Genomic DNA, 26,894 nt, shown 5'->3' with positions numbered 1-26,894 from the left:
TTTTTCTGTGATGGCACTCACAATATGTTCAGCCTTTCTCACACTGGCAGGGCTGCTGACAGGGTAGATAGAGAGGGTAATTACCAAGGGCCCTGGAGGTTCAGAGGCCTGGAGCTTCTGGTTGCTGACTGTTCTTCTGCGGCAGTGACCTGAGGTCTGAGCCCCTTTGAATTGCCATGGGAGCACCACAGTGCCTCTGCACTGCTCTGTGTCATGGTGGAGGTGGGGGATGCATCATGGTCTAGGCAGCGCCAAAGGCTGACTGTCCTTCTGGATGCATGGAGGTGCCCCTCCCACGTCTTGCTTCAGGACCCACAGTGGCTATTTGCCCTACTGCATGCTGGCACTCCTACCTCTTAGCAATTTGAAAATGGCAGTGTGGTCATGTCCCTTAACACCTGTTTATGAGCCTGATATAGAGAATCCATGTGCTAGGCACTATCCAGACATTCTAGAAGGGACAGGCTCTGCTTGCAGAAGCTCACAGTCTAAAGCTTAAAACTTGAACAGTGTTATTGGTATAAGTATTGTCAACAAGATGTGTGTAACTTGAGAGGTTTTTAAAGCCAATAGAGTTATGTCAGCAAAAGCATAGGCACATTTATATTGGTATAAGAGCGGAAAGTTTATTTTACTTCACTGACCTTTTATATTGATAAAATTGTATATATCCTAGGGGGCTTGCCTCGTTAACTGTACCAGCCTAATAGTTAATGAGGCATTTGGACAAGGCTTATGGATGTGCGTCTATAAGAAGATGTAAAAAGCCTCCTAACTTCAAGAGGACTGGTCATTTTGTGAAGCTGCAGTAGCATGTCTGCTAATGGGAGAATGCCAAAGGGGACAGTTATCCCAGAGCTCAGCATTTGTAAAGGGCTTGGGGCTCCTCGCTGCCAGCGCTGCCACAGTGGCAGTCGGGAACCCCAGGCCCTCTAATTCGCAGCTGGAGCACTTCGTGGCGTGCTCTGGGAAGCACTGAAGGTCTGGTTGGGGCTGGCTACTCCCTGCCCCTTCTACCTAAGGCCATGCTCCTTCCAGAAGCAGAGCTGCCCTCCACCTTGCCCAGGGGACCAGCAGTCTGTCAGCTCCTCTGTGCAGAAGTGTTTTTCATCACCCTTTGTGACAGTACAAAACATATAATATCTAGCTGACAGCAGAGCCAAAATTCTGTTTGTTCAATACTTTTTTTTTAAACTTACCCTCAGTGTGGCCATGGCTCTTTAAGAGAGTTAAACCTTCAAGCCATATGAAATGTGATTGCCATTGCTTTGCTTTATAACAGCATGCTTATCTCCCAGAAATTAGGCTATAATGAGGCTTGGTTTATATGTTTTAGCCCTCTCCTCATTAAAATGCTATCTTTCAGAAGAAATACTTTGTGAGTTGAAATATTGCACATATAAAATGAAGGCATGTTTATAAGGATTTAATGTACTTGGGAGCCAAAGTTTTGCAGCTTTATAGCAAAGATGTTGTCACAAAGGACTTTATGGTAAGGGTGCACTGTATTTTAGTCAGGCAGTTGCTCAAGAGAAATTTTTATTAAAATGCCAGCAGTCATTCAGGAGAAACTCTGAGGAAAACCATTGTGCCTAGTTTCCAAGCTTGGTCTTCACTGATACTAAGTTCATCTTTCTTAACATTCCCTGAATCGTAAATTATTCCTTTCTTATGTCAAAGATGGCATAGATATTGCTGCATTTTGTAATTTTGTCACACCATTTGGGAGGTGTATTTCTTGTGTAACATAGAACTCTCATTTAGTGCTGAAATAAAGCATTCGTACATGCTGGCTGTCCAGACCCTAACAAAGCAGTAGGTCTGTCTACATTACAGAATTGTTCTCACAGAGCAGAAGGGGATTCTTGTGACATCCAAAGGTTTGAGCTATATTGTCTTCACAGGGGTGATAGTACTTATTCTCGTAGCATTTCTTCCTTTTCACCATTGTCTCACCAATGACAGCAAACCCTAAAAAATACAGTAAAGAAACAATTGGTTCTGAAACCTGGAAAGAGAGAGGAATGTGGCTTAGTACCTCAGTAGTATGAGCGGTGTCAAAAGAAGAAAATCCTCATATTTAGAGCAATATATAACGAGTCAGAGATTAGGATTGGAAAGACTTCAAGAGGTAATCCAGCCCAACCCCTGCTTAGATCAGGATCAACCCCAACTAAATTATTCCAGCCAGGGCTTTGTCAATCCAGGCCTTAAAAAATCTTTAAGGATGGACATTCCATCACCTCCCAAGGCATTCAATTCCAATGTTTTACCACTCTCCTAGTGAAATTGTTTTTCCTAATATCCAGTGTAGACCTCCCCCACTGTAACTTTAGACCAGTGTTTCTCAATCTTTTTATAAAGTACCCCTTTAAAAAAATTATAAGTGCCTCTAGTACCTACAGTTTTCAGACGCACAAAAATTTTTTTTTTTTACCATTGCAACACATTTGTTTAAACAACTTAATTGTAGCCAGGTGAGTGATAAAATTGTTGGGTGTAAAAAATACAAAAATAATGAAACACTGGAAGACTTAAAACAAAAATTCAGTTTGTGCCAAATTTAAGTTGTGTTGACGTACCCCCTAGATGTCTCTTGAGTATCCCTAAAGATACTTGTACCACTGGTTGAGAATCACTGCTTTAGACCATTGCTTCTTGTTCTTCCATCTGCCACCACTAGCCTAGCTCTTTCCTCTTTGGAATCTCCCTTCAAGTGGTTGAAGCCACTATCAAATCCCACCTCATGCTTCTCTTTGGTAGACTAAATATGTCCTCATAAGTCATGTGCCCCAGACTCCTAATCATTTTCATTGCCCTCCACTGGACTCTCTCCAGTTTGTCCTCATCCTTTCTGTAGTGGGGGCTCCAAAACTGGATGCAGTACTCTAGATGTGGCCTCACCAGTGCCAAGTAGAGGGGAATAATTACTTCCTTCTATCTGCTAGCAATGCTCCTACTAATGAGGTGACATTGAGAAGCATGTGGAGTGGGGTCTGCTGCAACATCTCTTTTCAGTTATAGAAATTACTAATTTAAAAGACCTCAAAGGCCATTCATTTTGCCCCTCTCTAATGTAGGATTGTCAAATATAGCATATCGTGTAGTGCCTTCTCTAAGTCAGTCCCAATTGTCCCACACAAATAGTTCCTGCTTCACACAGGAGACTGTTCCTCTACCTAATACATCTCACTTTTCCAGGTTTCTTCTTCACATTGAATGCCCTGGATTTGGATTATTTTCTCCCAGCTATTTAAACTTGCATTTTCCAAGATGAATATGATTTTATTTTCCTGTTGGTGTTTGACCTGCTAGCTCTCTGGGTATTACTTCTCCATCTTCACTGGTATGTGTGGCTTCTCTTAAATTACTATTATTGTGGATTTTGTCACTCACCTCTGTTTGTTGCCAGTACAAATAATTCTGGAGCAAATGTTGAGAGTGAGGATGGAGGGTAGCTAATCTGGTCATTGTTTCAAATGCTAGTGCAACTACAGCATTGCCAGTGCATCTACATTGGGGATAGATAACTGTCTGCTGGAAATGAGACTTAGGCCATGCCAGATAGGCCATTGGACAGCCAGTAGAGAGCTTTGATACTGGGTCTTTACTGAATCAAGCCAGACCTTAAGATGGTGAGTTTTTACCCAATTATCAATCCCCTGAGCTATCTAGCATCCACGTATGCCATTTTATATGAGAGTCTTCATACAACCAGTCACCCTGTTGGTGAGATAACAATAAACACAGCATAAATGTGTAGCTGGGACACTTTTAATGCAGCCCAGCCCTATCTCCTAAACTCTTGACAAGTGTATATTGGATAGTTCAGTAGACTGTGTACAGGGGTTACTGTGCAATGACTAGAGGGGTTTGAAGAACTCTTTGTGAGCTGTCTAGTTAATAACAACAGAGAAGAGGCATTATTTGTGTAGATGTTAATTTAAGTAGATCCCATCTGGGAAGGAAAGAAATATAAAGAAGCCATTTTATGAGCTCTGTAGTTGTGTGGAGCTGTCATGAGTTTTCTTCTTCCATTTTGCAGACACCTATGCAGTGATTAGGTAAAAAATTGTTTAAAAATGTAATTGTGTAAGTGCTAAAGGTACTAGGGTCAGATGGTGGGTTACATGCACCGTGGGCTCTGTACTATAAAGCTTATACTGTATAAAAGAATCCTCAGCAAAGTCTTTCTGGGAACAGGGCTGACGAGATGGCAGTCCTACTCTGGGGGTAAAGCTATTCTGCAAAGCCTGCAGTGAAGTCAGCTCCCTGGGAGTGGGGCTGGCAGCCCCTGCTGTTCCCGCTCCCAGGGAGCCAGCGTGTAACCATAACCTTTAACGGTTAAACTTTTTACATCCCTAATAGTGATGTCTACCATTAAATATTGAAGCTGTTAATGAGACCACCAGATTCACCTTTGTAGTAGAAACTATTTAGAAAACAGTTTGTGACATTTATTTTTTCTTCCTGTACTGGTGATATGCTGAAACTAAAAGATGGCTAAGATTAATTTTAGTATTGATTTTAATGTCTGGTACATCTTTTATCAAGGGAATAAGGTTGTGCATTCGCAGGTGAATGGACATGGTCACCAGTTCTATGATAAATATGAGGTCAAATATAGACTTTTGGCAGGCTACCTGATTTTTAAGGGAGTAGAGAGTATCATTCACAGAGTTGGGGTAACATGTTTTTCTGGGACAGAATCGGAATTCTAAGTGCTGTTATGAAATTTTAGAGAGATGCCAGAAATAACCATGATAGTACAGTTCCCTCTTCAGGACAAGGTCTTTATTATTATTAATATTAGTTATTGAATTGCAGACACATCAAGGAGCTCCAGTCATGAACCTGGACCTGACTGTGCCAGGTGCTAATAAAATACAGAACAAAAGTCAGTTCTTGCCCCAAAGAGCTTAGAATTTTTGGCTATGTCTACATTGGCAAGATTTTGCGCAAAAGTGGCTGCTTTTGCGCAAAATCTTGCTGCCTGTCTACACTGGCTGCAAGTATTTGCGCAAGAACACTGACTTTGTAATGTACAAAATCAGTGGTTCTTGCGCAAATACTCTGATGCTCCCGTTCAGGGATAAGCCCTCTTGCGCAAGTATTTTTGTGCAAGAGGGCCAGTGTAGACAGCAATGTTAATGTCTTGCGCAAGAAAGCCCGATCGCTAAAATGGCCATTGGAGCTTTCTTGCTCAAGAGAGCGTCTACACTGGCAAGGATGCTTTTGCGCAAAATCACATGCCAGTATAGACGCTCTCTTGCGCAAATACTTTTAATGGAAAAACTTTTCCGTTAAAAGTATTTGCACAAAATCATGCCAGTGTAGATGCAGCCCTAAATTCTAACAGGTTACATTTATTGCTAGAGTCCATTTTCAAAACTCTTTTTGTTTTAAGATAAGTTGGATGCCTTTTCTTTAGATCATTAACATATCAGCAGATGCGCGGATTATGATGATGCCCTGAGAATCCATCTTTTCATCCCAATCTGTAGAGAACAGTGTGCCATGTAGTGAGGTGGAAAGCACATTTTTATTCTACTTTATGTTAAACCCCAAAACAACAGCTCTCCATTATAAATTGGTGGGGGAGAGGGAGAGTGGTAGTTTTAGTGCCTTGTTAATGAAGAATTGGCATGCTCCCCAACTCATTTTTGCAGCAAGCATGGGGGGGAGGGGTGGGTGAGTATGTGTGTAGAGGCAGGCGGCCTCTGTCTGTCAAAATTGGTTATGGTGTCTGAAAGGAATCCAGGCTGTTGTAAATGTGAGCTATTGTCAATATTCCCCAAGCTTCTTTGGACTCTAGGGTATGCTTTATTAGCTGAAGGTCAAACCATTGTGTTGTCTCCCCTCCTGAGACCTCTGATACCTTCCTGAAAGGAAGGCCCATTATCCCATGGCTTAGAAGCCAGCTTTCTCTTCAGTGGCACTGAAGCTGATAAGCTTAAGAGGCATATTTCATACTCCTATTCCCCCCACCATTGTTGCTTTCAGGAGACAAACAGTGTTTATCATTCCTGATTAATTTCATCTGAACAAAAATATAAAATAAAATAGGAGGCATGAATGCACGCACACACACAATTACAATTTTTAGGCCAGCCTTGTAGCAAGAAGTCAATTCATCACAGTGGTTGCAACAAGCAGTGCATGTTGCTGCCACTTTGTTATTTTGGCAGTGTCTCTGAAAATGAATTTAGCAACATGAAAGGATCCTAGGCAACGATCAGTTATGGAAGAAGGGAATAGGGGAAGAGAGGAATAGCAGTGTGAGCATCAAGGTGCTAGAATTGATTTGTGACAATTAAACATTAAGATCCTGAGAGAGTAGGGCCACCTGCCGTGAGAATGGCTTTATATTACCTGGGAAAGATGAATGGCCCGAGAAGACAGAAGGGCAAGGATTTTACTCTCTGCTACATGAAAAGAATCATAAAAACATTGCATATTGCGCTTCTGTATCTCAGTTCCCTGCATCACAGTTAAAATCCTTTCCTAAGGATAGCATGCAAGAGAAATGAGAGATTTAAATGGCAATTTAAGAAGCTCTTGCTTTTATTGTATTGGATTCTTTTTCTTTCTTTTGTTTCTTGGCCTGCTTTGAAATTAGTCTGGAAAAGTCCTGCCAATTTTCAAGATTCTGGTGTTTCAGTATAAATCTCTCTCTTATGTGGCTACCAGCTCCATTTGCTATTAGTTTTTTTCTTTTAGTGAGATTCTGAATGTGGTATATTTTCAAAATCTCAGAATTAACACATTGTCTAACTGAACGATAACCGGAGATGTACTACACAGTTTGTGCATTTGTAAAAATACATAGGCATCATGGTCCAGTGGACCAAAGAGTCAAGAAACCTGGGTTCTATTAGCTGTGCTAGTGGCCTGTCCAGTGATTCATGGCAAGTCACTTTAGTTCTTTGTGCCTCAATTTCCTCATCTGTAAAATGGGGATAACACAACTTTGTATTCAAAATTGTTTGCGATCTATAGGTGACAGCATTCTGTAGTATAGCCAAGGTTAGGGACTAGTATTAAAAACATAATTTAGTCTCTATGCCTAAGAGCTTTGAAATGCAAAGATAAAAGCAAATATGATACAGCTGCTTGTGCTGGAGACGCATTTGGAATACAGAAGAGGGCACTTGATGAGCCTTGATTGATTGTCTTTTCCAGGTGTAGAAAGTAACAAAAAAGGCAGTTTTTGCAGTCGTGTCCTATATAAGAGGATCTTTGTCCTGGTGTTTCAAAAGTGCCTTGATTTTTGGGTGCACAGCTTGTGTTGCCTTAAAAAGGCATGATTTTCAGAGACTGCTGTTAAGAAACAGCATTGTCATCAGGATGATTATTTTTCTAGTTTAAAAGATTTAGCATTTGCAGTTGGAAACTTTGCATTTGCCTAAATTGAATGGAGAATTAAGGAATAGGTGATTATGTCTCCCAACCAGGGCCTCATAAGAAATTTCTTAGATCTCCTCATGCAGGGCTAACAAGTGACTTTGCTGCGTCCTGGACAGTGTGGGAGGAGCTTGGCTCTGGGCGGAAAGGGCAGAGCAAGGGGCAGTCAGCCCTCAGTGCTGTCTGGACTGCGCTCTGTCTTCCTCAGCCAGCCCTCAGCGGTGCTTCGGGCTCTGGCAGTGATTTATAGGGCTTTTAAATTGGCAAGCCCCAGGACAGTTGTCCCCCCTGAACCCTCCTGTCGGCAGCCCTGTCCTCAAGGCCTCCACAAGCAGACCTTTGCAAAAATCTGCTTATCATGTTTTCCAAGAATCAGCAATATCATGTTTTGCAGCATGGATGCAGTACACAAGAATTCTAAAGGAGAAGCAGATTAATCACTCAGTCCATGTTGCACTAACTCCCTGCCTATGCTTGTGTTTGATCCACGTGTAAACATGATGTGTGGCCTTAGGTTGCTACTAACTTGGTTTTGCTGGCCAAAACTCATAGGAATGGAGTTTTTTATAAAATTATGTTCATTCCATACCATCAAGAACCATTTGTAAACATACAGCTTGTTAATTTGGCTCCAGCAGCAGTGTAGACAGAGCCTAATAGCAAAAGCTGTAAAGTAATAGAGCTATTGGTCAGTTTAGACAAGAAATACCATTTCTGTAATCCTGTGTAAGCTGCCATGTATCAGAAGTTTCAGCCAACAAAACTAAGAATTTCCAGTTTGAAGCAAATACAGTAGCTTCGCTATAACAGTGAACTTTCATAATAAGTTAAACTGCGCATTACTGTCTGAATCTATTCTGCATATTTAGTTTTGATTCAAGGATTGGATTTAATTTTTCCCCCTCAGCAGAAAGTATGATATGGTTAATTTGATATTGCAGTCTTTTTAAATACACTGCAGAATCCTTTAGAGAGAGAAGTAGACCAGACAGCAAAAATGCTTAATAAAATCCAGTACAATAAAAGGTGTTAAACTTCCCATTATGGATGTTGCTGCATAACAAGTTATGGTGATACAGTCAGGATAGGGAAGAGATTAAAGTTAGTTGAATGCTAAAATAAACATAAAGATAATAATGAGAGATGGAATGACTCATATGGAGAGAGCATTTGAGGTAAATGCTGTATTTTATCAGTACATGTAGAGAGTCACATTCAGACCTGATGTCTAGAGTTCTGTAAATTACAGTGTCCAAGGAAGTCTCTCAAATTAGTATAACATTTACAGTAAGGGGTAATAAAAGAGTAAGATAGCAGAAAAAGCGACTGGTAGTTGATTGTGAAAAACAGTAGCTATGCAAACGCACGTTCACATTTTGGGTATGTAAAGAGGTAAGCATTGCCTTACCGGCCTGCTTACTCATGTAACCAGTTAATCGGCACCTAGCTGGGCTGAAGCAGACCCCTGCCTGCAATGCAATATTGTGGGCTCTACCCGTCCCGACTAGGCCCACCGTTTGTCACTGCAGGCAGGCCAGTTAACCAGCTAAACTATATGTTTAAATGGTTAACATTTAAATGGGGTTTTACCATCCTATCATGCATGCCCACTTCTTCTTGCACTGCATTCGGTCTCTTCAAAACCTGCTCCTGTTGAAGTGAAGGGCAAAAGTCTTACTGATCTCAGAGATACAAGATCAGAGGCCTAAAGCAGCTTAGACTCATACTGACATACTTATTTGGTGAAAGATCGTAGAGTTCATTATTCTAAGGAATAGTAAATAGGAGAACAGCAAAATAGAGACAGTGGGTTTTAGAAAGGTAGATTTTAATAAACTCAGAGAGCTGGTAGGTAAGCAAGACTAAGAGGGAAAACAACTGAAGAGAGTTGGCAGTTTTTCAAAGGGACATTATTAAGGGCACAAAGGAAGCTATTCCTCTGCATTAGAAAGGATGACAAAAGACTTGGGTTGGCTTAACTTGGGTCTTGGCTTAACTAGGGAGATCTTGCATGATCTAAAAATAAAAAAGGAGTCATATAAAAAGTAGAAACTAGGTCAAATTACAAAGGATGAATATAAGCAAAGAACACAGGTATGCAGGGGCAAGATTAGAAAGGCAAAGGCACAAAACGAGCTCAAACTAGCTAGATACATAAAAGGAAACAAGAAGACATTCTATAAATATATTAGAAGCAAGAGGAAGACCAAGGACAGGGTAGGCCCATTACTCACTGAAGAGGGAGAAACAATAACAGTAAACTCGGAAATGGCAGAGGTGTTTAATGACTTACTTGTTTTGGTCTTCACCAAGAAGTCTGATGATGCAGGAATGCCTAACATAGTAATTGCTAGTGGAAATGGGGTAGGTTTGGAAGATACAATAAAAAAAGTTAAAAATTATTTAGAAAAGTTAGATGTCTGCAAGTCACCAGGACCTGATGAAATGTTTCCTAGAATATTCAAGGAGCTGATAGAGAGGGTATCTGAGCCTTTAGCTACTATCTTTGAAAAATCATGAAAGACAGGAGAGACTGCAGAAGACTGGAAAAGGGCAAATATAGTGCCCATCTATAAAAAGGGAAATAACCCAGGAAACTACAGACTAGTCAGTTTAACTTCTTTGCCAGGGAAGATAATGGAGCAAGTAATTAAGGAATTCATTTTCAAATATCTGGAAGAAAATAAGGTGATATGTAAGAGCCAGCATGGATTTATAAAGAACAAATCATGTCAAACTAAACGGATAGCTTTTTTGATAGGACAAGTTTAGGGGATAAGGGAGAAGTGGTGGACGTGATATACCTAGACTTTAGTAAGGCATTTGATATGGTCTCGCATTATCTTCTTATCAATAAACTAGGCAATTGCAACTTAGATGGGGCTACTATAAGGTGGGTGCCTAACTGCCTGGATAACTTTTCTCAGAGAGTAGTTATTAATGGTTCACAATCTTGCTGGAAGGGCATAACAAATGGGGTTCCGCAGGGGTTTGTTTTGGGACTGGTTCTATTCAATATCTTCATCAATGATTTTGATATTGGCATAAATAATATCCTTATTAGGTTTGCAGATGGTACCAAGCTGGGAGGGGTTGCAACTACTTTGAAAAATAGGGTCATAATTCAAAATGATCTGGACAAACTGAAGAAATGGTCTGAGGTAAATAGGATGAAATTTAATAGAAATATAAAGAACTCCCCTTAGGAAGAAACAATCAGTTTCACACATAGAGAATGGGAAGTGACTATCTAGGAAGGCGTACTGCAGAAATGAATCTAGTAAATATGAGTCAACAGTGTGACACTTGCAAAAAAAGCAAACATGATTTTTGGATGCATTAACAGGAGTGTTATGAGGAACATATGAGAAGTCATTTTTCCACTCTTCTCTGCGCTGATTAGGACTCACTTGGGGAATTGTGTCAAGTTCTGGGCACCACATTTCAAGAAAGATGTGAAAAAATTGGAGACAGTCCGGAGAAGAGCAACAAAAATGATTAAAGGCTATGAAGGAAGACTGAAAAAATTGGGCTTGTTTAGTTTAGAAAGGAGAAGACTGAAAGGGGACATGATAGTGGCTTTTAAGTATCTAAAAAGGTGTCACAAGGAGGAGGGAGAAAAATTGTTCTCCTTGGCCTCCAATAATAGGACAAGAAGCAATGAGCTTAAATTTCAGCAAGGGAGGTTTAGGTTGGATATTGGGAAAAACTTCACAGGGTGGTGAAACACTGGAATAAGTTGCCTAGGGAGGTTGTGGAATCTCCATCTTTGGAAATATTTAAGAGCAGGTTAGAAAGACATCTATCAGGGATGGTCTAGACCTTTGGTCGCCAACTGGTTGATCGCGATTGACTGGACAATCATGAGGCATTCAGCCTCCCACCATTTTCCCCCCACCCCGGAGAAGCCCCACTACCTACCTCTGACCCCAACACTGCACAGCCTGGAACCCCCTCCCTGAGCCAGCATCCCCTTATCCACCTCCTCCTGCATCCAGATTTCCTCCCAGAACTTGCACCTCTTACTCCTTCCCACACCCAAATCCCTCATTTCCACCCCAGAGCCTAAACATCTTGTCTCAATCCAGCAAGGGTACGGCTAGACTGCAGGAGTTTTTCAGGATTCCAGAGATATCCCAGAAAAACTCATCTGCATCCAGGGATGCATTTGTTCTTCCGCTTCTTTTAGTGGAAGAGCAAACATGATCTTTCGGTCACCCTACATTCCTCTTTCCATGAGGAATAAGGGGGCTTTCAAAAGAAGGGGGGTTTCTGGCATTTGGTCCAGTCTAGACAGGCCAAATGTTGGAAAAACCTCTTCCTACAGAAGAATTGGGGAAAAAAAAGCAGCAGTATAAGGGTTGGGGATAGCAAGTGATGGAGAAGAGGAGAATAGAGAGGGCGGGTCTTCATGGAAGGGTCGGGGCAGTAGATCTTGGCTTGTTCTGTCATTTAAAAAGTGATCTTGGGTGTAAAAAGGTTGGAGACCACTGGTCTTGCTTAGTTCCCTAACCATGGATCCTGCCATGAAGGCAGGGGACTGGACTCAATGACCTCTGAAGGTCCCTTCCATTTCTAGTATTCTATGATTGATTGGTATCAGACCAGAGGTGAAAGTAAGTGGGTGCGCACTGATGTGCAGCTCTGGCAAGTTTTGAATGAGCTGCTGCAAAAGTAAGCAGGGAGCTATTTAAAGAGCTGGTAGGCCCCAGGTTGTGATAGGAGAGTAACCACAAGTAATTTAAGTTACTTTCAGTCCCATTTTGCACTTAAATGTTGCTCTGAACATGGCCTTAGGAGTTTTGTGCGCAGTGGAACATAATATACTTTGATGAGGCTTTCTCTTGGGTACTCTTAAGGAGCTAAACAGTCCTCTCATATTTTCACTTGATGTGATTAGGTTTGCTTGTGCTACCCAGCCTTGCATTAGTTGGATGAATCCCAAAAATGAATAGGGTTTTCCTCAGTGTGCCATACTTTGGACTTATGTCCACAAGATTAAGAAAAGAGGCTTTCCTTGGTGTTTCTTTTCTGGCTCCTGTATTAGTGGAAGCATTTTACCACTTGATGAAATATGAAACTCCCTTTCCTTTATTAAAACTAAGAACCACTTTCTTAAATGGCAAAGTAATAATAAAGGCTGAAATTGAATCTATAACTTCATGAAAAAAGAGGATTTTTTAAGGCAAATCATGCATGGTAATACCATCTATTGTTCTCTTGCTGTGTTCTTTGTGTTACTTAACTCCCTCCGAACAAAGAACCCATAACTGGAATTGTAAAAATAATCCAGGCATTTAAAACAACATTCAAAAGGCCTTTAGGAATCCCACAAAAAGGTGTGTCTTTGAAATAGTGGTTAATGAATTGTCTGAACAGGCTCAAATATCCTGGCCTCATTTAAGTTAATGGGAGTTTTGCTCTTGAGTGCAATGGAGACAGGATTTCACCCTTGATACTTTGGGTGTTTAAAAGTGAATCAGAGTCTGAGTGCCAATGTCTACTGAGCAGATCTGTTTTTCAGTTTTTGACAATGTCCGCTAGCAAGCAGGAGGTTTTTTTTTTTTTACTTGATCGCACAAGTACATTCTAATTAAAGAAGTTGCCCATGTTCTGACTATCTCTCATTTTAAAAACAAAGCAAGTTTGTAAATATTCACTTGTTTGAACATCAGCACAAGGGCTCTCAAAGGTATCTCCACACTAGCACCAAGCAAATGCTGATCGGGAAAACAGTTGCACCTATGGCTTAAACATGAAACAAAATCAATTTGAAAACCAATATTGGAGCAGGCATCCATATATCTGGTCTGCAAGCTGAGTCAGATGGCTCAGCCATTATGATGGGATTCATGCATCCCCTTACAAGGTTTGAACACAGTTCTGAATCAAATTTGCAATATAAATTAAAAACCATGTACTGCTCACTTAGGGTATGCCTACACTGCATTCCTCTTTCAAGAGAGGAATGCAAATGCAGACAAACGAAATTGCAAATGAAGCGCGGATTTGAATTTCCCATGCTTCATTTGCATAATTGCTTTTTTGAAATACCCTATTTCGAAAGAAAAAATGCAGTCTAGATGGGGTTATTTCGAAAGAAAGTTTTTAAAAAAAATAACCCCGTCTAGACTGCGTTTTTTCTTTCGAAATAGGGTATTTCAAAAAAGCGACAGGACGCAATTATGCAAATGAAGCACAGGAAATTCAAATCCACGCTTCATTTGCAATTTCGTTTGTCTGCATTTGCATTCCTCTCTCGAAAGAGGAATGCAGTGTAGACATACTCTTATAGCAACTTGGTGCATATCTGCTTGGTTGTAAAAGTCTCATTTCTTCTCTGGGAGGTAACATATGACACACCCATCAAAGTCACTAGAAATTGCTGGTACTTCCACAAACAGTGGGATTTGGCCCATAATTTGCACAACTCCACCAGAGCTAGACAGAGGCTTTGGAAAAATTTTTAGGGTAGGGTTCTGTGGGGTTCTGAGCTGTGCCCCCCCTCCCACCCATTTGTACCAGAATCCCTGGGCCAGTAGCAGAGGCCTGTATCATGACATAGAGCCAGTGGTGGAGACCCCAAGCTCAAAACCTGGGATGCTACTGCACCCCCCCACATCTGTATTTCCTGCACTTAGGGGGTTAGCTGTAGGTGCGAGTGCTCATGCAGAACTGCATGCTTGCCAGTATTTTAACCATCATATCATCTAACCCTGCTCAGAACAGTTCTAGAAGACACAGTTGCTAAAACACTGGTGGCCAGCCTTATCTTGCACAAGAGGTTTCACAGTTCCTGCAGCAATGGTAAATTTTAAGGAAGAAAGCCTGGGAAAAAGTGCACATGTAAAGTCACCCAGTCACAACTCCACCGACAGCCAACCAGTCAGCTGGGGGAATTTCATTAGAAGAAGAACTTACAAAGGGAGCAGGCTGTCATCTCCCTTATAATGGTGCCATTCCAAAGGAACTGTGCAGGCAATAGTTTGACATCAGAGGAGTTGATTGCACTGGAATTTCTGTCAGTTTATACCAGCATACGTGAGATGAAAAAACTGGGCCAGCTGTCTCCAGTTACCTGCAGTTGTTAGATGGCTCCTTTTTTGGGAGGGGGGGGGGGGGAAGACATTATTACTAAATAAAATTCGTTTGCACTTTTGTTGTTGTTCAAAGACTTGCAGGAATTGTCACGATGGCTGGCAAGTGAGTTTTCATAGTTAACCTTTGAGAATGCTTCTGTGCTAAACTCTGATGCTATGTCTACACTGACACTTTCATTGGCAAAACTTTTGTCAGTCAGGGATGTGACTGACGGACAAAAGTTTCACTGACTGAAGCACTAGTATGGACAATGGTATGTCAGCAGGAGATCTTCTCCCACTGATATAGCTGCCATTATGGTTTAATTACTCCAGCAAAAGAGCTCTGTCCTGCCAATATAGAGTGTTGACACATGAGACCTTAACAGTGGTGTAGTTCTAGCGATGCAGCTGTGCTGCTATAAGGTGCGTAGTGTAAACATAGCGTAATGGAAACAGCACAAATCCAAAAAGTAGTCCTGTGGCACTTTGGAGTCTAACAAATATATCCCTGTGTCATAGGGTTAATAAAGCAACACGAGAAGTTGGCTTAACAGCTAATGAAAAGAGAGGTATTTCACAAAAACACTTCCCTCTGAATAAAGGTCACCCCATATTAAGGATTATTGGAAAAATTCAGGGAGGTAAATGGTTAATTGTATCCAAAGTTCTCTCTCTTCTTTACACCTTAAACTGACACATGGAGAAAAAAAAACAATAACTATTTTACCCTTCCCCCCATGCATACACTGGCACACACTTGGGAGTTCCTTATAAGAACCATGTCCTGAGGGCTTTCTTTAATGAGCTGTCTCCTCCTGTCCAGCACAGAAAGGAAAATAATAGAGGTAGGGACTTTTCTTTGTCCCTGTGCAATTTTAATCTGATTCACTCTCTCTTAATAATCTCCAAGGATTATAAAAACAAAACCTCTTAAAAATGTGATTCTTAATTCTTTTTCTCTCTCCCAAACATCATTTGTTCTTTTATCATGTTGCATTTCTTCACCAATGAATCAGCTGTCTTTTCATATATAACAATAGTGGGAAGGGGCGGAAGAGGTGAAAGGGGAGGAAAGAGTAGAGCTTTCTTTTATTTGTTTCAGCAGCACAAGTATTCCTTGGCCTTTTATGCTAAAGAGTGGATGGTGGCTCTTGAACAAATTGGTCCTCCTTGTTTGCTGGCCTAGGCCATCTTGTTATCCATCCAGCTGTGTTTTGATCTTGGAGGGCCGTTTGAAGATTAAATTGAGACATCTTTTGTTACTATTAAGTGCAGTAATTAAATCAGCTCAATGTTATTTAAGTGTGGAAAATGTCGTTTTGCTGGCCCATGGGCGCCTGAAGTTGCCATTAGACAGCTGTGTTGCTTCCAGTGCTAAATGATGAAGAGAGAGGCAGAAAAGAGTCTAAGTGCTCTCTAAATAATTTCCAACTCTTTTCTGGGTTATGCCAGCCTCCTCACCTTTTCCCCACTTTTTCATGTGATGCTTCTTTCTCCTGCTCTCTGCACTTCACAAAGAATGTCATTTTTGAAAGGGATTTTGAGTTTCTGAAAGCAGAGAATGGAAAGTACACTTACCCAAAACGAAGAGTGCTGTTGTGGAAAGTGAGCATGTGAAATACATAGCAAGGTAGCTGAGTTATCCAAATGAGCAGCTGCATCTCCAAAGGGAGTTGTTAAATTCTTGGCTCTGAATAACACAAGAAACTTTCCTAGCATGAAGGATACAAGATAGGAACAAAGAGGGGGTGGGTAATAATTTCTGATGAGGAGCGGCTCCAAAAATTTGGTAAGTGATCCAGGGCTGCACTCTTCCATTATATTAACGAAGGAGGTATGGATCTGAGACAAAAGTTGTGTGCACAAGGGAGCTTGGAGTAGGAGATTGGGGTACAGGAAAAGGGTGAGGGGTCTGGGAGGTAGTTCGGGTGAAGGAGGGAGTTGTGATCTTGGGCAAGGAAATGGGGATGCAGAAAAGAATGGAGAGCATGAGAAGGAGTTGTGACCTGCAGGAGGGAGTGCAGTGTTTTATGTTATGACCCAGGGCAGAAGAAGATTCAGACCTGGAGGAGAAGTGTAAGAGGGGGTGCAGGAACTGGGAGGGGATTATGACCTAGGACAGGCGTGCACAGGTTTGTCATATGGGGCAGGGAGTTGTGAAGGGGGTAGGATGCCAGGTGCAGTCTCTGGCTGGGACGCACTTATTTTATGTGTCTCCTTGCTAGCAGCCTAGTGAGACCCTCGTGCAGGCTTCTTGTCTGCAGTGTCCCCGTACGCTGCTCAGAGCAGCCGGCTGCTGGGACCATGTGCTCTCTGCGTACTGCTCGGCCTTGGTAGGGGCCCTCCATGAATTGCCTGCATAGCAAGCAAAGCACAAGCATCTCCCATTGGTCTGTTTCCAGCCAGTGGAAGCTGTGAGATTGTGCTTGAGATGGCACAGTTCATAAAGAGCACATGACTCCTTCAGTAAGCTGCTTTCAGTGGTGTGTATAGGTACGTCAGGCAGGAGGCCTGCCAATAGCTCCGACTGGACCACTGAACAGTGGCAGGCCAGATCTAGCAGTTTGGCAGGCCAGAAATGGCCTACAGGCCGATTTTTGCCCATCTCTCCCATCAGGGGCTCATTTAACTGCTCATCCACTAATGTTTTCTATGCCATCAAATGACAGCAATGCTACTCTGCCATGTATATTGGCCATACTGGACAGTCTCTGCGGGAAAGAATTAATGGACACAAATCAGATATCTGAAAAGGCAACACACAGAAACCTGTTGGAGAACACTTTAACCTGCCTGGGCACTCATTAATGGATCTCCAAGTCCTCCAAGTCACCGTGTTGTTTCAGGCCAATTCCACAAGCCAAATACACAGGGAAGAGCTGGAACTTAACTTCATTTACAAGTTTGATTCTTATCAAAATGGAATGAACAGGGCTATTGGCTGGCCTTCCACATCCTAATGAGTTAACCAACCAGCCAATGGAGGTGGTAATTGTTCTTATCAGTCTCTTGTAATTTGAACAATCTATTCACTGACTTTTTCCTTCTCCCTCCGTCCCCTTTCTTCTCCTCTCCCCCTTCCCTTATTTATTCTTGGATCTGGACTTTTAGTACTCCATCTGTAGAAGTGGGTTGTGCCCACAAAAGCTCATGATGCCATCTACATGTTTTGTTAGTCTTTAAGGTGCTGTTAGATGACTATTTGTTGATTTTTAAATTTTTCTCAACTAAGTTGGTGGGTGACAAAGACGGATTACATGAAGATTACTGTTGTGTTCCCTCCCTTTATGGCATCTGGTATTGGCCGCTGTCGGCAGACAGGATACTGGGCTAGATAGACAGTTGGTCTGACTCAATATGGCCATTCTTATGTTCTTATGTAAGGGTTGGTCTACCCTGGTAACTTATATTGGCATAGTTGTTTTCTCTCAGTGATGTGAAAAATCCATACCTCTTAGAGATGTAGCTGTTGACACCACTAGGGTGTTGGAAGAATTCTTCTGTTGACCAAGCTACTGCCTCTCAGGGAGGAGGATTAACTGCTGGCGTGGCCAGGTCTAGCAAGTTATGTGAATCTCTTCACACCTGGGTAACGGTAATACAGTTTAACATAGAACTTGACTTAAAGGTCACGTGACAGCACCTGTGAAATGGCCGAAGATCTAATTAAGCCTGGAGGTGACCTGTGGCTTTAAGGGTAGAAGCAAGTTCCCTTTATACATTCTCCTCTGCCTTCTGCTTGCTGAGTAGAGAGCCTTAGAAGAAGGTGGTGATTTCAGTTGGGAGCTGAGGAAAAGAAGAAGGAAGAGAAAATGAGATCCTCCTGTGGGGGAAACAGTCCTTTAGACAAAGTGTGGTTTAATGCTGGGTTAAATGGGCATGCAGCATTGTTCCTAGCCACCTTCAAAGCTGGTTACTTTTGTGTGTGTGTAGCCTAACTCATTCTTTCCCTACACTTTTGAAGCCCCATCTTCCCCTTCCATACCCAAGTGCATATGCTACTGCTCTTGTGAGTCCCAACCATTATGGAATTCAGTGACTCTAGCTTCTTAGTATTGAAGCAGCAGGCTTAGCAGGTGAAATCTCCCAGGCATATTAGATACAGTGCTGACAGCCAGTGTAGAATTACATACACCCACAGGAATATACTCCACCTTCACTACAAAGCTGTCTTGTTAGTCTATCTTCCCACATGTAACTGGATTCAGGCTTCCATCTTTAATAATATCACCCAGCAATACTGATTTTTATCACTTTATATGCTTATATTTTACAGTGTAGGAAGCATATTTGCCTCACACTGGTGCTTTTTCAGTAGCGATGAAGGCAGAAGTATGGCAGATGGGTGGGGATTGGTGACTCCAGAGCCTGTTAAATCTGTTTTTCTTATATTGTTTAAAATTGCCTGTTAAAATTCAGCAGCCGCATGTCCAATCAGCCTGATGGTGTCTGCCATGTTGTGAGAACACAGTCATTAATTGGTCCAATTCATGCACATCGAGGTAGGCGGGCAGTGTGAATTCAAAGGAGCTGGAGAGAATAGAGGGAGGTTTTGTGGTTGGGGGATAGAAAGGGGCCGGGGGAGAAGCTTGGTAATACAGTGACAATGAAACATACGGTAGTCACACTGGAAAACTTTCTCCTTCATTAGCAGGGATCTGTTGAGTTTCTGCTCACATTAGGGTAATTAACACAAGTACAGATTGTTGAACATCTGTGCAGTTTAACTATATGGCCGGTTCCCAGGCTTTAAACAGGGTTGTGAGGAGCCAAATGCAAAGCAGTTTGAAAAGCCCACACACTATTCATTTCATTGAAATTAGCATTTCTGGATGAAAGCTGATGTTGCAGCATGTCAGCTATAAATTTTCTCTGGTCTGTTGCCAAGTTGGCTAATGATCTTAAATTAGTGTTTGTTAATAAATTACAAAAACTTGGTTACTTTTAATATTCTGGAGGGGAAGTTCCTATTGCATTTTTAAAATGTGTGCGTGTATTATATCTAATATGCTTCTAATGATCTTCAGAGAATCCTGGCAGTAATTACTGTTTCAGCCTCAGTGAGGGGCTTTTGGCTTGGTGGATGCATCTTTTGTTTTTTTATATTTTTGACAAAACTGCAGTTCTCATTTTTCAGTCTTATAAATTTGCCCGTGAGTCTGCACTTGTGGTATGCTGTAAATATGATTTGTTGTTTGCATACTGAACTTCTATAGTCTCTTGACTTTCCTTCCTCCTTTCCTTCACACTGGATATGTACATACATAAAATATATGTATGTGGCTACATCTTTTGATGCAGAGGATCTGTCTATATGGTGGGGCAATGCACACTTCAGGGCTGTGATTTCTAAAGTGCATTAACTTTGTGCATTAATTGGTCCATGTATACCCTGCTGATAAACACTAAAAGTAACCTGGTGTGCTTTATTGGGAACTGCATTAAAGTCTACTAGGGAACCTTTAGTGCCTACCAGCAAGGTATACACGGAGCAATTAATGTGTAACATATTAGTGTGCTCTAGAAATTACACCCCTGTAGTTCTCATTGTTCCACCATGCAGAAAAAGCCCAGAGATATAAATGGCTCTATGGCATTTTTTTATATTCTTTATCCAATAGAGCTCTTGGTTTTTTGACCAACCTGTTTCTTCATGCTTTCCCTTACCAGTTGAGAACATGGGGGAAAGGGGAGCATTATTCCTGACCACCTCTAGATTTTTTTATGACTAACAGCAGTTCCTTGACTCTAAAATTATCTTCTCCATCATTGTTCAGTAGAAACAAGGTTTGCTGGTCTTTAGGTCAGGTACATCATCCTATTTACTCCTTTTTTTTTCATGAGACTATGGGGCAGGCCAGTTTTTTTTTATTGGAGGATTAGGGTACAGGCAGTCCCCGGGTTACGTACAAGATAGGGACTGTAGGTTTGTTCTTAAGTTGAATCTGTATGTAAGTCGGAACTGGCATCCAGATTCAGCCGCTGCTGAAACTGATCAGTTTCGACAGTGGCTGAATCTGGATGCCAGTTCCGACTTACATACAGATTCAACTTAAGAACCCTAGGCATCCCCAAGTCAGCTGCTGCGGAAACTGATCAGCGGCTGATTCCAGGAAGCCCGGGGCAGGGGCTTCCTGAAGTCAGCCACTGGTCAGTTTCAGCAGTGGCTGACTTGGGGATGCCTGGGGCAGAGCAGCTGGGGTGCTGCTGGGTTGGTCCAGTAGCGAGGCCGCTCCTCGGCGCTTCTGGACCAACCCAGCAGCACCCCATCTGCTCTGCCCCAGGCGTCCTGATTCAGCCGCTGCTGAAACTGACCAGCAGTGGCTGAATCAGGACGCCTGGGGCAGAGCAGCTAGGGTGCTGCCGGGTTGGTCCAGTAGCGCCCAGAGCGGCGCTACAGGACCAACCGGCAGCGCCCCAGCTGCTGTATTACAGGCGTCTGGAGCAAAGCCACGGAGTACGGGGGCAGCGGGACAGCCCAGATGCGCGTCTGGGCTGTCTGCTGCCCGCGTGTTCCGCCGCTTTGCTCCCCGTCCTTCTGGTCTGCAGACCAGGGGGATGGGGAGCAAAGCAGAGCAAAGCAGCTGAACACGCGGGCACTGGACATCCCAGACGCGTCTGGGCTGTCCGCTGCCCGCGTGCTCCGCCGCTTTGCTTCCTCTCCCTGGTCTTCTGGAGACCAGGGAGAGGGTCCCGTTCGTAACTGCGGATTCGACGTAAGTCGGATTCGACGTAAGTCGGATCCGCGTAACTCGGGGACTGCCTGTATTTAGACATTGTCTTAATATGCAATAATATTTTTGCTTGCGATTTTAATTTTTTTTCTTTCTATGTCTAGATAGATTGTCTTTTGAGAGTTTAAGACAATGACTGTTACAAGTGATATTTAGGTCTACACCCATTACTTTTTCTTTTCAACATAGCACCTGCAACATTTCCTTAAATGCTTTTCAGAGTTATACAGTCTATTCCATGTGAGTATATAGCCATAAATCTGTGGTATGTGTGCTAGCATGCATAAATCAGACACATTTATCACACTAACACATATGCCTCATACAAACAAACACTCGCACATACATCTATATATTGTACTGTCAGAATAGTTTTTTTGTATGTTTGGGTATTTGTTTACCATGTATTTAAGGCTGTGTGTAAGAGACATGCTTCCCATCCCCCTTAAAAGTACCATACATACAATTAATCACTGAGACATTTAAACAAGTCCAGTCCACTAAACCCATACATATTCTCTCTCACACACTTGCTCTCACTTCTATCACTTGCTCTCAGCATCTGCCAGCCCGCATAAATCTAGACTGTTAGACTTGTCATGAAAATAGAGCATTCCACAACCCAAAACTCTTGAGTCGGGCCAGACCAACAGTTTGCATTCTGTAAACAGGAAAATAAATTTTTTAAAATTGAGAAGTCGTGGGATCAAAATGGTGAAAAGGTCAAAGGTTGTGGAAATATATTTATTTATATGTATTTATTTAAATATATTTATTTCACACATTTTGCTTTTCCTCTGCTCAGTACACAAAGTTTAGCTAATAACGAATGGTTTTGCAGCTTAAAGACTAACAAAACATGTAGACAGTATCATGAGGTTTCATGGGTACAACTCATTTCTTCAGATGAATGAATAATTAAAATTCCAGTTCCAAAATAAATAGGGGATGGGGAGGGGAGAAGGAAGGGAAAAAATAGTAGTGAGTTAGAGTGTTTGTTTCATGAAGCTGATAAAGAAGGTGCAAATTTTTCTTAAGTACCCATTGTTTGGTTGCTTAAGTCATTAGGATGTGGAAGGTAGCATGCTAGCCAGGTGATGTCTTTATTCATAATTTTGTGATCAGTCCCAAACTTGTAAATGAAGTTAAGTTCCAATGCTTCCCTGTGTATTCAGCCTGTGGAATTGGCCAGAAAAAACAGTGACTTGGAGATGCATTAATAAGTGCCCTGCCAGGTTAAAGTGTTCTCCAACACGTTTCTGGGTGTTGCCTTTTGGATATCTGATTTGTGGCCATTAATTCTTTCCTGTAGAGACTTCCATGTTCAAAAGCTTCAGAGGGGTAGCTGAGTTAGTCTGTAACACGAAAAACTTAAAAAATAACAGTTTTTTAAAGTTTTATGTTTTTATAAATAACAAATAGTCTAGTAGCACCTTAAACACTTAAGAAAACATGTAGCTGGTATCATGAGCTTTCGTGGGCACAACCCACTTCAGATGTAAACATGATCTACATGTTCTGTTAGTCTTTAAGGTGCTACTAGACTGTTGGTTGCTTTTTAAGTTTTTCCTGTAGAGACTTGGCCAATATACACGACAGTGATGCATTGTTGGCATACCCATACATTTCAGAGGCTACACCTCTGAAAAATTTAGCTTGCCACTAAAGTGAAAATAAAATTAAACAAGTCATCACAGTGGGGCTGATCAGGGCATAGCTGATTTTTGTTAAATCCTGTTTAACTCTCCAAATGTTAAAAGATTTTAATGGAGGGTACTAGCCACCCCAGTGGAATTAAAGCACTTGTTGAGAGGAATTAAAGGACTGCTCTGCTTCTTTTTGTAGCTGCAAATGGTGTTGCTGAGCTCCTGCTGTGTAATTGCCTCTCATGCAGGCCAGAATTTAATTTGGCAGCATTTAGGGTTCTCAATGACATGGTTTCAGTTCATCCATCAGCTTCCACACACAAAGTTTACAAAGGACATGGATTTAAAAAAAATGCTGCCATGTAAAAAATGCAGACACAGAACCTGATCCTTCAAAAATTAGCTTCATAGGTAAAATTACTCATGCCTATGTCACTATTCATGCTTAATAGTTAAAAAGAATTTGTAGGATCAGGCTCTAGGAAAAGATGTGGACTTTGCTCTAATAAAGCCTTGTCTACATAACAAAGTTGTGTTTTAAACTGTGTGAATTAAACCAGCACAAAAGGCTTTGTGAACACTCTTACTTTGGTTTCCACCAGGCTTAACATAAGTCAGCTAAGAATTGTGTTAGACCAGTATTTCTCAACTTTTTCACATTGAACAGCTCATATTCTAAGTTAAAAACCAACAACAATCACCTCCCCCTTTACATTTAGTATAAAAATGTCAAGGGTAGGTCCATACATTTTACTGTTGGTGTTTTTAGCAGTTGACGGAGAATACTTGACATTGAAGAATTGTGAGTCAAGAGCAAGCTTTTCTTTGCTTTAGATAGTAAATACAGTTTTTAGTGCCTCTTGGTCTCCGTAGTACCTTTCTGTGGCTTCTGTCTTGAGAATCATGGCCCACAAACTCAGAAACATTGGTTTACATTCAAACAAAATAAATTCCTTTTAAATCAAAAGTTTGCCCCCAATATAGCTAATCTGTATTAAAAAACAGTGCTTCTTTCTCCTGCAGCAAATAAATGTCACTGGAGGCTTTGTGGGTTATTGGTCAGAAGGTATTAGGAAGGATTATTGGAAGACGCCACAAGATTGAATTTGAAGTTAGAAGGGAGAGACGTGCTTTCCATATGCTGCGGCGTGGGGAAGAATATTCTAGAAGGCCTGAAGCTTAGGTAGAAATGGAGACATATTGTGTGCAATATATGTGCTTTGTAAATGTTAAGTTATACAACTACTGGAAGGGTAGTTTCTCAGCTATTTAAGTATTTAATGTATATGCACTTCATTTTCCTGTACGACCAGCTCCTGAGTCGTCATGCCAGAGAACTGGAGGGTCATGGCTCCAGGGTCTAAGTGAGACAGCCAGATCAGCTTCATCTAGATACTGAAAAGTATTAAATGAGGAAGTTTGAAAATTAAATGACATGACTTTACTAAGGACAACAACTCTATATTTATAGTATTCAGTATTCTCTTGAGTCTTGTAGCTCTACATCACTTGTGTCTGATGGGGACAATCTGTCTCATGAACATAACTTCAATACCTGCTTTATTGATACCCTCTCCATTAGTGAGGCTGGCCTTTCTAGGGAATCCTAGCTTCTCCCAGGAAGCATGTAACTGTGTTCAGAATGCATTATTTAAAATAATGATGATAATAATAATTAATTATAAATAGTTCCTTGGTTATTTTCATTAAAGATTCAGCAAAAACCAAAACCACTTATTTGAACATGTTAGGAAAATGATCCGGCAGAAAATTAATGCACGTCTGTTGCCAAAAAGGTAATAAACTAAGCCTTTATTTCTTTCCTCATAATCTTTCCAGAAAGAAGACAAATTTCAGCACAACATATTTTTTTAAATGTCTGTCACAGAGTGGGCCAAAATGCTTATTCCATTCCTGAACAGAGAAATATGGTAACTAAATTGGGAAATTGGCCTTAGCATTTTGCGTCTTGAAGTTGGTGAAACTCTGTGGCTCATGAAGTAAAATGAAAAACATTTCATTGTTTTCCTGCATCATAAAATGCAAATGGTAGGCTCAGTTACAGTGAATTTCAGTTACTTTATGTTAGAGATTTCCAGTGGATATACCATGTGTTCATGACCCAACAACATAGGGTAGTTGTGAAGCTGCATTAAAATTCCTTGCTCTCAAGCTGTCATTTGTAAGTATCCTTGAAGTTTTCAGAGTAATTTTGTTTCACTTATCAATAGATCAACTTCTGCTCAGCAATGTTTTTCTTGTTCCCTGGCTGTGGTGACATAATACAGGAGGCCCCCGACTTGCTACTGCCCAAGTTCCAACCCCCCGCACTTACAACCATTTTTGTAAATGTGGAAGGGGCAGAAACCCCCTACCTACAGCCTCGGCCCACATTTACGATGGCACACGGCACCTATTGTAAATGGCGGTTTGAGTTATGATGATCCCAACTTGCGACGCTTCACCCGGAACCAATCGCATCGCAAGTCAGGGGCCTCCTGTACTGATTATATAAAATATTTCTTTAGACTGAAATATCTAAGGACTTGTCTTCACTGTGGGGTGGATTGATGCTGAGCGATCAATCCACAGTGGTCAATTTAGCAAGTCTAGTAAAGACCCACTAAATTGACTGCCGATCACTCTTCCTATTGAGTCTGGTACTACAGCAGAATAAGATGAGTAAGGGAAGTCAACAGGAAAGTTTTTTCTGTCAACCCTCTGTAGTGTGGTCCCTGCGGTAAGTACATCTGAGCTACAACAATCTGACAATACGTTACTAATATAATGTAATTCAAATTGCGTAGCTTAGATCAAACTATGCTTGTGGTGTAGATTTGCCCTAAGAAGCACATATCCAGTACTTTTAAGCACTGTAATATATACCAACAGTGCCATGAAATCTAAGCAATATTAAGATAATCACTTCAACAGGAACCCAGCCAGCCACCTACAAAAGCTTACCCATTCATCATCTAGGAAGTGTATCTTCAGTAGCCTCCATGATCTTTGACAAACCTATAACACAAATGCCATTTGAATGTACTCTACAATATAAACTCAAGGTTAAGTAACATGCCCATGTATCTCTTGCTATCTGTAGGAGAAAAATAAAACCAAGAAAGGCAGGCACAGCTCTGTATTTGTTGTGAAAACAGTGTGTGTACAATCCCAAAAGATATTTGGACAGTGAGGGAGATATCACTGTGACAACATAATAGTGAGGAGAGGCTAAAATGGTGGTGGTTGTGCATGCTGATGATGGACCTAGGAACAAGCAAAGATGTAAAATGAAACCAGCAGTATTAGTAGCTTCCGTCAACTTCTGTGCCAGCTAACTGATTTGCATTCTCCTGTTGGGCAGTTGGAAGCCGCCACGGAACAGTTTATATTCTAGCCTGCTCTGGCCTTGAATTATGCATGACCAATTTATCATGCCCCCAGCTGAAAAACTAATTGTGTCCCTGGGATATATTTACTAGAAATTGTAGTTTGCTGTGCTAGGGTCCCCAGAGTGTTCAGCAGAGCGGATGACTGGGAAGTTACAGCTCTTTTAGAGCATGGCTTTTGGCTCAGTATAAGCCTGGAGAACACAGATTTTTCATTCCTGTTTTCTTTTTGAATGCTTTTCGCCATTCCTTTTTTAAAATGTGTTGCACTTCCCCCAGTTGGCTAGCATGAGATTCTTGAGCAGACTCAATTATTAAAAAATGCAGGATCATGACTGAAAGTGATTTCATATTGCTTAATATAAGGTATCCTATTACTTTGATGGTATCCTCCCTCCCTGTTTCACACCTGGAATTATGTGGTTCTCTGATCAGCATAATTAGAATTAAAGATTCAGGTGATTTCTTTTCCAAAACAAAAATTGTGGGGTGGGTTTTAAACTCAAATATCGTTAGTGCAGTGATTAGCAGAAGAGCACAAAATGACTCAAACATTAGTTCTTGCAGAGAACATAGAATAAACTGTAGAGATGGGAATGGGGGAGGTGGTTTCAGGAAGACGAAGGTACTATGCTGGTA

At 41.4% G+C, this 26,894-nt stretch overlaps 1 protein-coding gene and 1 long non-coding RNA gene across 15 annotated transcripts in view; one reads left to right on the top strand and one right to left on the bottom strand.

The window, feature by feature from the left end:
- FBRSL1 (fibrosin like 1) overlaps nt 1–26,894 on the top strand; it is a 1,065,261-nt gene that overhangs the window by 879,101 nt on the left and 159,266 nt on the right. The window lies entirely within an intron of this gene.
- LOC142818493 (uncharacterized) lies at nt 1,853–26,802 on the bottom strand. 2 transcript variants are annotated; one of them, XR_012895985.1, is made up of 4 exons: nt 26,665–26,802; nt 25,831–25,884; nt 18,130–18,272; nt 1,853–1,971 (listed from the first exon to the last, which is right to left on the bottom strand). It is a non-coding gene; the product is annotated as an uncharacterized LOC142818493 (long non-coding RNA). The 2 variants fall into 2 exon arrangements; XR_012895986.1 differs by lacking the exon at nt 1,853–1,971 and adding an exon at nt 15,913–16,034.

Source organism: Pelodiscus sinensis, chromosome 15 (genome assembly GCF_049634645.1).
Source record: "Pelodiscus sinensis isolate JC-2024 chromosome 15, ASM4963464v1, whole genome shotgun sequence".
Taxonomy (NCBI): domain Eukaryota; kingdom Metazoa; phylum Chordata; order Testudines; family Trionychidae; genus Pelodiscus; species Pelodiscus sinensis.
This window is presented reverse-complemented; position numbering and strand designations above follow the sequence as displayed.